This window comes from Phyllostomus hastatus, unplaced genomic scaffold, assembly GCF_019186645.2.
Source record: "Phyllostomus hastatus isolate PE091 unplaced genomic scaffold, TTU_PhHast_1.1 phas_scaffold_78, whole genome shotgun sequence".
Lineage (NCBI taxonomy): Eukaryota > Metazoa > Chordata > Mammalia > Chiroptera > Phyllostomidae > Phyllostomus > Phyllostomus hastatus.
This window is the reverse complement of record NW_025334041.1, coordinates 97,892,450-97,903,860: the sequence shown is the minus strand read 5'-3', so window position 1 is coordinate 97,903,860 and position 11,411 is coordinate 97,892,450. Positions and strand designations below refer to the sequence as shown.

General features: G+C 39.6%; 1 long non-coding RNA gene across 2 annotated transcripts in view; it reads right to left on the bottom strand.

Annotated features, from left to right (window-relative positions):
- Positions 1-282: 282 nt before the first annotated feature.
- Positions 283-11,411, bottom strand: part of LOC123811747 — a 52,565-nt gene continuing 41,436 nt past the window's right edge. Inside the window, exon 5 of one of the 2 annotated variants that reach the window (XR_006784431.1) lies at positions 283-963. This is a non-coding gene — a long non-coding RNA (uncharacterized LOC123811747). Of the gene's footprint in view, positions 964-5,623; positions 6,236-11,411 lie in introns of those variants that run through there. The other variant, XR_006784430.1, reaches the window with a different exon arrangement.

The window sequence follows — 11,411 nt, the reverse complement described above, 5'->3', positions numbered from 1 at the left end:
ATAGTTTTCTCTCCTTTTCTTTCCCTTCCCTTCCCTTCCCTTCCCTTCCCTTCCCTTCCCTTCCCTTCCCTTCCCTTCCTTTCCCTTCCCTTCCCTTCCCTTCCCTTCCCTTCCCTTCCCTTCCCTTCCCTTCCCTTCCTTTCCCTTCCCTTCCCTTCCCTTCCCTTCCCTTCCCTTCCCTTCCCTTCCCCTCTCTTCTCTCTCCCTTGAGGACACAGCGAGAAGGTGGCCATCTGCAAGCTAGGAAGAGAACTCTCACAAAGAACCTAATTGTCTGGTATCTTGATCTTGTTCTTCTCCAGAACTCTGAGAATTCAATTCCCATTGTTTAAGTCACTAGTATATGTATTTTGCTATGGCAGTTTGAGCTAGTACAGTAGAGGTAATCCCTACCCTGTAAATTAGGGATATAATGAGATGTTGCGTGTATAGCTCTTGGAACAGTGCTGGTTACTTCTAGTTGGAAGTAACTAATGAGTATTAGCATTATTACTTAATAATTACATTCATTACTGTGCCCTTTTTTACCAATTCCTTTGCAGGATTTTTACTCATGGTAACTTTGCTAAGAACTTCCCAAATCTGATGGTAAACTGGTTGCAGAGCATGTGGCTGAGATGATAAGTAGTAAGGACCAATTCTCGTCACTGTCTTTTAACTTTGTTGCTATAGATTAATTTCTGTCCAAGCATTTCATCTTTGTCCCAGCACATATTTGTATAAGAACAAAAATTCCATCACCCTTCATTCTGGGTTCAGCCTGTCCAAGAGAATACGCCATCTCCTGTGGTTGCACATCTCATCATTTTCTGGTGATGTTCCTTCTTGCAGAGCACACTGGTCAGCTGTCTCCTGGGTGGTATCTTGCACATGTGTTTCCCATTAAAGTAGCAACTAAAGAGTGGCAACTGTGAATCTTTTTTGGCTGGTTCTCATGTTCTGATTTCTTCTTCTGTAATTAGCCTGGGGTGGAAGTTTTTGGAGGAAAGGAGCAGAGGCTTATTTATGAATTGAAAATTGGACCTGATGCATATAACACTGGGTTAAATGGCTTAAACTTAGTTGTGATGAAAACTTTCCCCTGGTTCTCCCTCTCTCATTAAAATGTCTGTATAAGTAGATTCATCAGGCTTCACATTTTTATAATGTCCAAATGTCTAATTTTGTTTTAAATATCATGTTAAAATACTGAATACTTGATTGAAGCTTTAAAATTAAAAAGAAAAAAGGAAGAAGTCAAATGTTTCTGATTATTTTAGGGACAATATTTTATCCTGGTGAATAACATTTTGGAGTCACCTAAACACAAGTGAACAAGTTATTGGGGATCACTTTTAATAGTTTATTATTTTACTTATGTGAAAGACATTTTATATGGCCACTCTGGAAAAGGCTTGGAAATTTATTATGAAGTTAAACATACATTTACCATGTGACCCAGTCATCCCACTCCTAGAGAAATGAAAGCTTGTGTTCACAACAAACTTGTACACAACTGTTTATAGCAGCTCTGTTCACAATTGCCTCAAACTGGAAACAACTCCAGTATCCTTCTGTGGGTAAGTGGATAAACAAACTGTGAAACACACATACAACGGAATACTAATGGGCAGGGAAAAGGAACAAACTATTAAGTAACAATTTGGATGAATCTTAAAGGCATTTGCAAAGGTTATATGACATTCTTGAAAAGATGAAACCACAGTGACAGAGAATAGACCAGGGGTTTCACAGGGGTTAAAGTAATAGCATCAGAGTATTTGGATGGGGGGTGGTGATAGAATTATTCTGTGTCCTAATTGTAGTGGCAGTTCTATGACTCTATACATGTAGTAAAATTCAAGAACTATATACCAAAAGAAGTCAGTTTTACTGCATTAATCAAAAATAAAAGGTTGGTTGGGTAAAATAAGACGTTATGTCTCTTCCAAGAATATAAATGATTGTCCCACAGCAGTATGCCATGAGGTTTTAAAATGTATGTTGGTTTCAATCTATTATAGAATTTCTATACAGGGAGGAAGTATCAGGAAGAGGTTTATTTTTTACTGTTGTAAAATGAAGGGAAGGAGGAAGATGAGTTCCATTTTAGCCATGATTTTACATACAACAAACACCAAAAATCATAGGACCATATAATGAGTTAATAATACTGACAAATTGCTTTTTGAAATCTCTAATCTTCACCACTTACTAACTTTCTGATCTTCTTTGCGTTTTCAAAAATGAATTGCATCTGGCTTCTGATTCTGAGATGCTTGAGATGGGAAGTAGTTGGGTCAAAAGTGGGAGTTCATTTTCCTTTATACTGCACATGAGCTATTCATATCCTACCATCTGAAACTAATTTGTTGTGTGTAATTTCTTCCATAAAGTCGCTGGAATAAACAATGCATGCACAACTCCTTAGATGTGTATTCAGCAGGGACTTGCTTGCCTGTGTGCGATTTTCAACTCTCTCAGAACTTTCAGAAGTACCATCCAGCACTTGGGATGTCATGTGGGTTCTCGGAGGGCCTATTATTTATAAACTAAGGGTATGTGTGTGTTTTGTGTATGTGTTTATCTGTGACTGATGTGATATGGGCCATGTTTCCCATTCCCAAATAGTTTCTAAGTACAGTTAAGTGAGTTAGTAATGGGGAACAGACAGGCCCGCTCTATGCCTCTGGTCCAAATAAACACAAGATTGGGATTGTTTAGTCAAATGGGTGAGAAGTTACAGTGTTGTGGTTTGTCACTTGCCTCCTGAAAGTTACCTCAGATGGTGGCAGTTAGGTGCTGGGTGTGGCCTGACATCACTTCTGTGATACGGATTCCAAAGCATCTACATAGTTCCTCAAATCCCCCTGCCTCCCATCCTCACTGCCAGGAGATTTGCTGGGTGACAGCCATCGGACCTCGCGTGTGTCCTCACAGTCCTTACAATGAGAGCAAGTCTTTTTCGAACCACTCATACCAAAGTACATTTCGCCTCTTTTAAAAAGGGACTATCCTGGGGCCAATACGGGGCACTTCTAGTGCTATTTCTCTAAAAAATAAAGTCCATATGTTCATTTTGTCTCCATAATTAAATGAAAATACTAGGCTTAAAGATTCCCCTTCTGAATTTGTACACTATCTTTATTACTTTGAGACAGAGAATATAATTACTATGGAATATTTTAGAGTGTTCTTGTCAGATCTAGAAATATACTTTTGAGATCTTCCTTGTAGCAAAATGAATCCTTCTCCAGTAATCTTTTGGCTCACACTTGAACTTTGGCACATGGTTCCTTCTTGCCTAATTTCCTTGGATGCCATCAGTTCTTATGTTGTTCAAAAGTATTTTTGGAACATCTATATACCAGGCACTGTTCTCGGTACTGAAGAAATAAGACAAAGGGCTTCATGGAGTGGGGGATAGAATAAATAAGGAAATAAAAAATAATGTTAGAGCATGTGAAATGCCAAGAAGGAAATAGGAATAAATAAAATAGAGTGATTGCACTTGTAGAAATAATGCGTTACTTTACACAGGTGGTCATGGAAGACTTCCTGAAGAGGTCACATTTGAGCTGAGTCCATAAATAAGAAGCCAGCCATGTAAAGATTGAGGGAAGAACATTCTAGAGCAGGTTGCTTATTCATCAGACACTAAACTCTTCAGGTTTAAGGGGTCCAACTTTCCCCTTATAGTCAGGATCAATCACCCTAGCCAGTGCAGCAAATCGCTCCTTTACCTGTTGATTTAGAGGCATGAGGAGTGCAAAGTAGCTAGGCAATGATCTTAACTTCCAGTTCTCTTGAAGGAAGCATCCCTGCCTTTGGAACTAATAGCTCAAGGCCAGCAGAGCAGAAGTAATGGGAACAGGAAGCAGAAGTGTTACTGGTGGGTAACTAAGGGTAATAGTGAGTGGTGCTACTCTCATTTCCACTCCCAATTTTTAAATCCATGCATCCTAGGTAACTGAGAAATAGCACCATATATTGGATCCTGATTCAGAGCATATACAGCCTGCTGGAGAACATTGCCTTAGCCCTACAAGATATTTTCATCTAGCTGGTGCTGTAAATGAGTCTTCAAATGGTTATTCCACCATTCATCAGGATAGTTGTTATAGGATGGTGGGGGGCATGGTAAGAATCACATGAGCATGGGCCTATTGTTGCACTTCTATTGCTGTGAGGTGAGTTCCTCAATCATAATGAACATGGTATGAATACCATGAGTATGGATAAGGCATTCTGTAAGTCCATAGATGATAGTTTTGGCAAAAGCACTGCATCCAGTGAAGGCAAATCCACATCCAGAGTAAGTATCTATTCCAGTAAGGACAAAACACTGCCCCTTCTGTTATGAAAGCTGTCCAATGTAATCAAGCTGTCACCAGGTGGCTGGCTCATCACCCTAGGGAATGGTGCTAAATCAGGGACTCAGAGTTGGTCTCTGCTGCTGGCAGATTGGGCAATCAGAAGTGGCTGTAGCCAGGTCAGTCTTGATGAATGGAAATCCATATTGCTGAGCCCATGCAAACCCTTCCTCCTTGCTGCCATGGCTACTTTGTTTATGAGTCCATTGGGCATCAGGAAGAGTGGCTGGGAAAAGAGGCTGACTGATACCCACAGAATGAATCATCTTATTCACTTGGTTATTAAAATCCTCTCCTGTGAGGTCACCTTTTGGTAAACATTAGCCTGGGACAAAAATATCTTCATGTTTGGTTTTTTTCTTTTTCCCATTTCCTTGTCACTAGTTTTCTAATCATGTTCCTTCCAAATTCCTGACTATCCAGCCAAATCATTGGCCATAGCCCATGAATCAGGATATATAATTTCATTTCTGGTCATTTCTCTTTTCAACCAAAGTGAGCAACCAGGTACAATGCTTGAAGTTCTGCCCACCAGGAGGATTTCCCTTCACTACTTTCCTTCAAAATGTCCCAGAAAGAGGCTGTTGCACTGTAATTGTGCAACAGGTGGTGCCTGCATATCCTGCAGAACCATCTATTGTATAAATCGGTCTGAGTATTCTGTTACTCTATTAGCTGATTACAGGGAACTCTCCATGAAACCACAGGTACAGGCTGGGAGGAGAGGGCAGTATAGCAAGAGGATGGCCCATGGGTATCTGGGCTGCTTTTTCATATAACTTACTTATACCTTCAGGATATGTCCTATGATGATAAAGTACTCCCATGTATGTCCAACTTTATGCCTTGGTGGATCAGGTAACACTCAGTTCTTGATGGGAAGTTCATGTCAAATATTAACTTGGTGGTCCATGGTTAAGCATTAAGGCTCAGTAGCAGGACAAGAAGTTGTTCTCAAAGGAGAGTCATTATTTGTGGAGGATAGCAGAGCCTGCTCCAAAATCCGAAGGCCCCATGCTGTGTTTTCCCTGTGGGGCCTACCAAAGACTCCACACAGCATCCCCATCTGCTACTGACACTTCAAGCACCATTGGATCTGCTGGATAATATGACCCAAGTGGCAGAGCAGCTTGCACAGCAGCCTAGTCCTGTTGTACAGCCTTGTTTTGTTCCGATCCCACTCAAAATGAGCCTTTCAGGGAACTTAGTAAATGGGCTGGGATAACACACCCAAATGAAGAATAGGTTGCTTTGACAATTCAAAAAGGTCCTTAGGTATTATATCTTTATTTTATTATTATAGGAGGGGGCCAGAATCAAAAACTTATCTTCCACTTTACAAAAGCTTTCTTTTTTTAAAAAAATTTTATTTTAATTGTTGTTCAAGTACAGTTTCCTGTCTTTTACTCCCATCCCAGCCCACACAAGAGCTTTCTTGACATGCCCCATACCAGTAGGGCCCTCTATAAATTTTATTGAGGTAGAAGAATCCTGAATTTCTACCTCTTGCTCACTAGGTTCAATCAGCATAATGGTATCAATGCAATAGACCAGTGTGATATTTTGTGGAGGGGAAAGGTTATTTAAGATCTTCAAAACTGTATTGTGACATACAGTAGACAGTCAGTATACCTCCCCAGGTAGGACAGTGAAGGTGAATTTACTGGCTGTACCAGCTGAAAGCAAACTGCTCCTGGTGACCCCTATTGACACGTATGGAGAAAAAAAAGGCTTTGCCAGATCAGTAGCTGCATACCAGGTACCAGAGGTTGTGTTAATTTACTCAAGCAACGAGATCACATCGGATGCAGCAGCTGCAGTTGGAGTCACTGCCTGGTGAGTTTATGATAATCCATTGTTATTCTTCAAGACCCATGTGTGCTCTGCAAAGACCAAATAGGGGATGTGAATGGGGATGCGATGGGAAGCACTATTCCCACTTCTTTCAGGTCTTTCATGAAGGCACAAATCTCTGCATTCCCTCCAGGACAAGGCATGGCTTTTGGTTTGCATTTTTGTTTTGTTTTGTTTTGTTTTTTCTGGGTAGAGGCAGTTCTAGTGGCTTCCATTTAGCCTTTCCCACTATTATACCCAGTTGTGGTCAGGGAACCAGTGTGAGAATTCTGCCAGCTACTGAGTACATCTATTTCAATTATGCATTCTGCACCTGAAGCAATAACCCCAGCACAGGTCCATGGCCCACTGTGAGACTGATCTGAACTAAAAAACTCCACTGATCACATGACCTCCATAAGCTCCTACTCTGGTAGGTAGACTGCAGTGACATTTTGGAAATAGTGTTAATTCAGAGCCAGTGTCCAGTCATCTCCAAAAGGTCTGATTATTTATTTTCCCCAATGCACAGTTACCCTAGAAAAAGGCTATATAAGTGGTTGGGGATGGCTGGGAGAAAGATTAACAGGGTAGATTTTTGACAGTGTACTGGGGTCCTTCTTCAAGGCTCAGGTCTGGGTGCTGCCTGAGGGCCACAACTCTCTGTATTTATCATTCAGTTTAGACTTTTGCTCATTTGACTTAGAAATTTTCTGCTTATACAGGTAAGTAAGAATTTAGTAGCCTTCCTATCTATTTTGCTTTTAGGATTAACATAATTAACTAGCCAACACCATAGGTCTGCAGGAGGCAGACTACCTGAATACCATGTGGACTCTGCTGTTCCAAATAATAACCAGGCCCACCCTGGCTTTGGTGGTTGAGTGCTACCACTTGGCCCACCACCTGGGGATCAGATTACCCCATCACATTTAGGTTTCCCAATTCAAGTGATGCAGTCCCCACTGTTAAATTTGGCCTATAGGGAGGAGTGATCACAGAATTCTTCAAGGATCCTAGGTTCCCTCATGAATTTATTTCTCATAGTCACAGTGAAAAGTATGTGTCTGGGACTTCCCAGGGTGGCTGAGTAGGTCTTATGTGACAAATCTACTCTAACATTCCAATCTCCGTAAGTTTTTGAATCCTTTCCTCTGCAGTAAAGCAAAGTGAGCCTGGCATTCCTAGCTCACTCACTGTGAGCCACCTTTGGTCCATGTTTCAGCCAACTAACCTAACAGACTGTTAGAGCCCTTTCTAACTCCCTGAGCTGTAACAAAAAATGTAGAATCTCTACTTAGTGAACCCATATCAATAAATTTGGCCTGATTCAACTCATGTTTCTTTCCCCATTATCCCTCACTCTTACTATCCATTCCAAACATATTCCATATAGTTCTGTATGTTTACATTGGAAAATGGAAGTAATTCTTTGTGTAGTGCATCTCTTCATGAATGAATTGCACTTGGTGCCTCACTCTTAGGAGCTTATTGGGACTTGTGTCTAGATCTAGACACAAAAAGTTATAGATCTAGAAGCAAAAAGTTATAGATCTAGAAGCAAAAAGAAGAGGTAAGGGCAGGTCCTGAGGAGACTCAGCATTGTCTTGCATGGAAACTGCCACAGTGGAGGCCTTTAGAGTTTCTTCAGGCAGGGCAGGGTTGATCACCTCAATGGGGGTGGCAGCAAAGTGGGGAGGCCACTCCCACTGCAAAGAATTGTCTCCTCAGAAATTAGAGGCTCAATATCCCCAGCTTCATCAGGGTCTTCCCACACACCCCCTTTCCAACTTTCAGGATCCTATTCCAATCAATCCAGTCCCAGACTTGGGTATACTGATCTAGAGCTCAGTGAATAGTCAGGGTTAGAGATATGAATTTGTGACTCATTAGCATAGAGATGGTATTTAAAGGTAAGGGATGCAAAATGGAAACCCCACCACCTCAGGAGAGGCTACAGATAAAGGCCTGAGGACCTAATCAGGAAAGTTTCTAAACCATCATATTCAGGTATGCGCCCTTACTCTGGAAATAATAAGAATGAAATGATGATTTCCAGTACAAACAACTCATTTATTCAATTACTAAGAGCCAACTATGTGCCAGGAAATCTTCTAGGTGCTAGGGATACCACAGTGAACACTGCACAGTCCTAGCCCCCAAGGTGTCTACACACTGGTGAGGATGAGATATAATAAAAAAACCAACCAAGTATGCAATGAAATATCGAGTAGTGATAGGTACTATGAAGAAAAAAAAGCTGGGTAAGGGGACAGAAAGTGATGAGTTGAAGGTGCAGTTTCACATGCGGTAGTTGGGGAGGGTGTTTCTGAAAAGGAATAGGGACTTGAAGTGAGCATGCTAGCTATTGAATGTCTGGAGAATGGAGCAGTGCTGAGTATGCAAAGCAAGGAAGAATGTCGGCAACTGACTGAAAGGGAAGCTAGGGGTCTCGTTCTGTAGGGTCTTAAGGACATGGAAGGAGAGAGGGAGTGAGGGGCTAAATCTTTTCTCCCTGTGGGGAATGTGTTCAGCTGAGAATATGAAAAAATATTCTATGTATAGTATATAATATGGTAACATTGTTTATTAATTTATTTTACAAGTATCTGCAAAAGCTGTGTTATTGCTTGTATATGATAATGTTCAACCCATGTTAAAGAACATTTATTTTAGGACTGTTGCTCCTCTGAAAACTCTTGATTTCACACAGAATACTATAAACTGGGTTTTGATCTGCTCTCCTAACTAGTATGTAAGCTCCACTGAGGTAGCGATTTTGCTCACTGCTGTATCACAAGTGCCTAGAAAATAGCTGGTACATAATAAGTGTTCAATAAATGTTTGAGAAATGAATTAGTAAGTGAAGTAAAATGAGCTTGCTCATCAACACACTGTGACCCTTCAACTAGAACATGCTGAAAATACAAATGAATTTAGGCTAGTTGAAAGTTGAATTTAACTAACATGTTATCTTTTATAGTAATTGTTTTACAGAGTTCTTCTCTTATAACTTCAGTTTTAGTGGTAATAGTGGGAAATAATCCCTATTTGAAAAGAATACCTGTTCAAACTCCATGAACTCTGAAGTTAAAAAAACAGATAAGCAAAGATGGTAAAAAGTCTATATATATATATATACTCATTGTCCCCCCCAAATTATAAAAATCACCAGCAACTTTTGGTTGTTTTATTTAGTAATAAGTTTAGCAAGGAAGGTACAAGTGTATTATAGGAATAAATTAACTTCTCTGGTTTCAGTGGTAAGTCTATGAGTGGTAGGTTAATGGTAGGTATTTCAGCAGATTAGGACCATCTATCTCAGAAAATTTCTCTTCAGGGTTAAGTTAAGAGTGCTTATTTTATTATTTAACCATAAACACAGCACAGCAAATCTAACTTGAGGTGCTCACTGAGTCTTGTTTGTATGTTTATGGTTCTAAAATATTGGTAGTATTCTATTTTTTTTTTTACTGAATTTATTGGTGTGCCACTGGTTAATGAAATTATATGGGTTTCAGGTGTACAGTTCTACAACACATCATCTGTAGGTTGTACTGTGTGTTTCCCACTCTAAGTCAAGTCTCCTTCCATCAGCACTTATCCACCCCATGCCCTCTTCTACCTCCTTCAGCCCCTTCCCCTCTGGTAATCACCATACTGTTGCACGTATCTATAAGTTTGTTGTTTGTTTGTTTGTTTGTTTTTTGCTTATTTTTTACAGGTGCTTGTTTAGATGCTGAAGGCAATGCATTAGGAACTGATGGTGAACAATTCTTATCCAATCAGTTCCTGATGCAGTATCTGCGACATCAAAAACTCTGTAATCATTATATTAAGTCTCATTTATTTCCAAATGTGGCAACTTTGTTCCATTTTGTTCCTATATATAAAATTTTCAGTTAAGTAACTCTTTAACATGTTGTGTAATAAATCAATTTGAAGTCACACTAATGGATAATTTCCCCAATAATGTGTGCCATGCTCGTTTAGTGTAATTATTTATTTCATAGAAAACTAGTGTGGATAAGTCTTTTTTAGAGAGGATATTTGAAAAATAGTTTTCCTTTAGCCACTCATTCCTGTTTTTAATGATAATTTTAAAAATATTAAAGTCCTAAGGTATATATAAATGAGACAATCTGATGATCATTTAATTTCAGATTCATTAACTAGGATAAACTGCACATACACTTTCAAGATACATTTATCATACCTTTTTAACGACACTAGAATTCTAGCTCACTGAACTGATAAGGTTAGAATTAGAATTAGCAGATATAGGAGGTATATGACACAAAGGAGATGTAATGGCCAAACATACAACCCCAAGAATGTTATTGGTTTCCTACTTTATTGATCATGTTGGTTTTGATGACCTTATTAGATAATTTTAATTAATCCTCTAGCATTCCCCCAAATATAGGATGAATGAGGGTCTCTAGTATTACTTAGCAAATCCATTCTTCTGTCCAGTGAAACTTCTGGGGAACTTATATGGGGCATTTCAGATATAAACAGTAGGAAGTAATTGGGTGGGAGATTTGGAAGTAGAATAGAGGTGGAGCTGAGAGTGGGGATCAGAAAATGGGGACTGGACAGTCCATTCCCTGATTACCATCACTCTGTCCATCTTTCTGGATCCCAAATGCAACTGAGAGTTGTTTTCTTCATATTTTTGTTTTACAGATGGTGAAATTTTGGAATACATTAAAGTATTTCAGGGACACAATTTCTAGCTTATTTTCTTTTTTAGTAGCATTCTTATCTGTGGTCAAGTATGTTATCTCAGTTGTTTAACAGATATTTCCTTAAGGTTTATATGGTTTTCATGCAGAATATTTAGGTAAGCCAAAGGACTTGTAAGCAAAATGGTATTGGGGACCCTAAAGACCTCTGTTAGAGAAGGAACACCAGGAGAACTCCAAAATTCAGCCTGTCTGATGTTCTCCTATAGCTCCCATAGTCTCTCTAGTAGCTACAGTTCTAGTTTTTACAGTTACATTTGACAAATTAGGGTTAGAGGGAACAACTCTAACAGTGGCTGAGAATACCTTTGGTAGTGTGTCATTTTATTGAGCAGGAGGAATGTGATAAGGAAATAAAAATAGGTAAATAACAGGATCCTCTAAGGGTTGATTGTTGCACATAAGTCCTGTGTGATCTCTAAGTAGCATGATTTATCGAAAGAAATAGGACAGGAGCCCAGTTGTCCACATGTCAAGA